A 4,811-nucleotide genomic window follows, 5' to 3' on the forward strand; every position below is an offset into this window, starting at 1 on the left:
GCAAAGCACATGTTGCCTCAAGAATTGGCGTAGATCAAGAATATCTGTTTATCCGAGCGATTGCTACCCGAACATAAGAATAGAGAGTATTTATGGTATTGGGATTTTGTGTTGGTTATTTTGTAGCCTACATTCGTACTATGTGTGGATATACATGTATTGTACATATGAATCTGCATGGAATCTTCCTCTGCATGTTAAAAAAAAAATGTGATTACGCAGAACGAATGGGTGGATACTAGCGTTTTTATATTGGCTTCATTGTGAATACGACCTTGGTGTCGAAAGAAATTGAAATGGAGAATACTTAAACGATTTTGTCGTTATGTGTACATTGCATGTGTATATCCTGCTTCCTCTTCACCAATGCGTCATTTACACAACTAGTTCAGATTACATGTTGTGATTTATTCACGCCCATTAAGTCAGCTCACCCATTGTTTCGCCCATGGCTGTTCCACTCCAATAAAGCCAAAATGAAGCGTCCCATCCGATACAATGTCATGCACTCTTTTGTTCCTCCACGCAAAAAATAAAAAAGACATGTTGAATACGAACAGTTACAGGGATAAACAGATAGTGTCATCGACATGGATGATTAAATCCAAACAGTTATCCCGATTAGTGCAAATGTATGTTCTTTTCGAGAATGTCCTTTCTTTTAGAAAGAAAAATGAATATATTGTCGTGATATATATTTCAAACGGAGAAGAATTGAGATTTGAAGTTGTTTGTAAGTGGTCAAAAGTATTCCTGAAATATAACACATTTAGCAACGCTTCATGAATAATACAATCTAACAAGTGTTTGTGCATAAACCAATCAATGTATGTATGATTTGCTATACTCTTTACTCTCTCTTTCTCACTCTCTCTCTCTCTCTCAAAAAAAAACAAAAAAAACCCGAAATATATTGTTGGACGCAGATGTATATGAAATTGTGCCAAAACATCATACATTCTCAATATCATTATCGTGCGAGACAAGAAATTATTACCTAGTTATAGACCCATCTTTTCTTCGGAGTGGTTCATGTTATTGTAATCGACATCATTGGTCAGTAATAACGAGTGAAACCATTATTTCCATAGCTCATTTTCACTTATGTGCGATATTAATAGTTTGACGTTTGGTTAAGCAACGAGTGAGACACAGCTTTAATCAGTTGTTTGAACATTCATGTGAGTACATTCTATTTAATCTTTTAAAGCGATGTTGTTTAAATGTCGCCGACACCGACTCATATTCAGCTGTGGTTAGATACATTTTTTCACACATTTTTTTTCGCGGTTATCATTGAACATGGTCCATCAAAAACAGATATTCTTCCCTCAAGAAAAAGCACGACTGTGATATAAAGGTGTTTTAAGGAACAGGGTATACAAAGCAATCGGGGAAATGGGAAAGAGGGACAAGTAACAAAGGAGGGTGTTTTTTTTTTTCCTTTAGGCAGACTTCAAAACGCATCGAGTGAGAGGTGAGACAATGTATTACAAGGATATATTCATATTCATTTATTTTATTCTGCTCTATTTATCTCACCGTTTAAAGACAGAAAAATGTATTGGGAGAATTTAAAGATATATGTGAAATAGAAATTGCGGGCAACGTATTTGCACTTAATCGCCTCTCCTACCCCCGTCCCATAAAATTATGCAAGGTTTTCATAATGCGATTTGTAAAAGCTTCGTTTCATACACACATGAGGCATATTCATCTTCAAGTATATACACAATGAATTAGCTTCCCTGACTCTTACCATTCATTCATTCATTCATTCATTCATTTATTTTTCATTTTCAACAAAAACATATAAATATATTACAAAAATTGAATACAGTACATAAATTTAATTATACAAAGTAAAGGATAAGTTTACAGAAAACTTGTAAGTATACGAAAATGTTGGAAATGGAGAGGAAAGCTAAAAGCTGAGCTTGTAGGGTGCATTCTCCCCACACGTAATACAAAAAATTATATGATCGATTGACTGATATACATTGAAAATGGATGAAACAAAGAATCTACGACGAAAAGACCTATAACCTACCTTATCCGAAACAAAAACCTTGAACAAATCCCTACACCAAGTCGCTGTCATGCCGGAAGAGAGAGGAGAGAAACAGAGACAGAGAGAGAGAGAAATAGAGAGAGAGAGAGTGTGTGTGTGTGTGTGTGTGTGTGTGTATGAGAGAGAGAGAGAGAGAGAGAGAGGGAAAGAAAGCAACTTATTGCGTGGAGTGAAGATAAAAGACAGGAAAAAAAAATAGAGGGACACGAGAGGTAGTGGATGGATGGATGGACCATTGCTAACTCTTGCACAATATACCTAATTTTGTTTGTTTGATAAATACTTTATTTTCTGCAAATCAATATACATAAGTTACATAATCATGAACATGTAAGTAAATTTAACACAGAGTCGTTTGACTTGCATAAACAACGATATACATAAGTTATATAATCATGAACATGTAGGAAATATACAAAGTAAATTTGACGCAGAGTCGTTTGACTTGCATAAACAACAACATAAAAGGAAATTAATGATATAATATACACTATACATGTCTATGCAGCAGGGATTACAATAACAATTGTACTTAAGAAGCTATTATGCTGCTTGAAAAGATGGCCGGCCCGAGTAAAAAAGGTAGGGACGTAATAGATTCGCAACAATACAAATTCTGCTGCGAAGATAGCAGGGGAAAATAAACTCTGATGTGTGATGGTGGTGAATGTGCGTGCAGGTGCTTGAAAGTGCACAAGGGCAGATAGGCTGGATTTAGAATAATAGAATTGGTTTGCTGGAAGAGGGAACGATATGCGATGTTGCTATCGGAAGACCACAATTATTCATATAAATTATTTGTTTTTAGTTCGTGTTTGAAGTATACTGTAATAAGGTGTGCTTCTTTAAGTTTGCTTTGAATGAAAACAAGGAGGCACACTGTTTCAACTCCTCAGGAAGAGTGGTCCATGTATCCGGACCGTTTTAAATTTTTGTTAGTTTAATATCCACAAGTATCTAACTGCTCATTAAAAAGACCATCACCTCGTAAACCTCGAAACTGTCCAGGCTCTGAAATCAAATAGACCTAATGGCCCCAACGTCTGAAACATGCTTTCTGATTACCTGTAATAATCATAGCACTTTACAAGTAGTACCTCTTTTCTATTTTTGAGTACATCTTACAATAATGTATATCCAAATATTTACCCAGATAAGACCAATATCCTGCGATAGATTTTCAAAGTTTGATCAATACTGAACTGTTTAGTAAGAAAAATCTCTTCCGATCCACACAGGAGCTAAGTACACACTAATCATAAACACATACATCTTCTATACTGTTTGTACAATTTGTGTCTGTATGTTACCGTACCTTTAACAACCATGACAACAGAATCAAGCATATTAAACGTGCCACTTAAATCGGTAATCTGAAGAAAAAAAAAACATAAGTAAAGAATATCGGTATATGCAAATGAAGATATTCCGTTCTTCAAGATCAATATTCTTCTGTCGATTATCATTACGTTCGCGTAAACTTTCCTCTTACTATTGTACAACATATTTCATCGTATCTATTAAGTTTAGTATCCACGCGTATCAAACTGCTCTTTGAGGAGACCATCACCTTGTAAACTTCGAAAATGTTTCATCCTGAAATCAAGCAGACATTAAGGCTCTAACGTCATAAACATCTTATCCAATCACCTAAACTAATACTTATCTCATTTCTCTTATACAACACATCTATAAAATGGTATCCAAATATTTACCCAGCCACCACCAATTTCCTGCGATAGCTATCAAAAGCGTGTTACTCAGCCCTAATAAAAAAAGACATTTGGTAATACTTTGAGACATGCATGCCTTTCCTCGTCACACTGAGTATATCATATTGTAAGAAAATATAAAGAGTTATAAATATAATAAGTACACTGAATGCTCGGTGTTTTACTGTCACATCACAAAACAGTTGCAGTTTTCATATCCAGCCACTGAGGAATTGAAACTCACAAATTTGTAAGTTCTGAAGAGTTTGATTTTCCTAAAACTTCATTGAAGTGTGCTACCGATTTCTACATTTACTTATATATAATCCTACATTTCGGGTGAGATCCCCCTTAATAACCTATTTGATGCAAGCAAATTTCATACGCGACTTGCATTCTGTTTTTGTTATACCTTGTTAATCACTCCGCAAGTAGAGTATACGATCAGGGTAAAGGCATTCCAAATTTGCTCTCTTTCCCTCCAGTTCTAAAAATTCACTGCGTGATGAGCTGATGAGGGCCGAGCTGAGTATGGCCATCCAGCCGCAGATTAACGTATTTTTTGTGATAATTTCTTTGTATTATTCAATAAGAAGTGATGCACATTTATTCTTTTCAGCGGAAATAAAATCAATTAATCAATCAATCAATGAATTCTGGTCGAATGGCAAAGCGGATATGTACAGCGTAGAATATTTACAATTAATCATAAAGGAGAAGCTGGTAAATGAAGAGACAAGCATCACGTATGAGTTCAAACTGAGTGGCATGGATATTCCCTGGAGCGATGAAATTGCTTCTCCATTTTGTTCCTCTTGGTAATTGGTCTTTCTTACACAATCTTCAATATTAGTACTACGCGGACCTTGCTTTATGAAACTCTGACACTGCATTGGTACAAATCCATACATTGATGTACACAAATGGGATATAGAGAGAACAAAATTATGTCTTGTCTTATAGTGAACTTGTATTGAAGTGATGCTTTGACGCTGATGAAGACGACAACCAGATGTCCCGTGTGCTCA

Source organism: Diadema setosum, chromosome 2 (genome assembly GCF_964275005.1).
Source record: "Diadema setosum chromosome 2, eeDiaSeto1, whole genome shotgun sequence".
Classification (NCBI taxonomy): domain Eukaryota; kingdom Metazoa; phylum Echinodermata; class Echinoidea; order Diadematoida; family Diadematidae; genus Diadema; species Diadema setosum.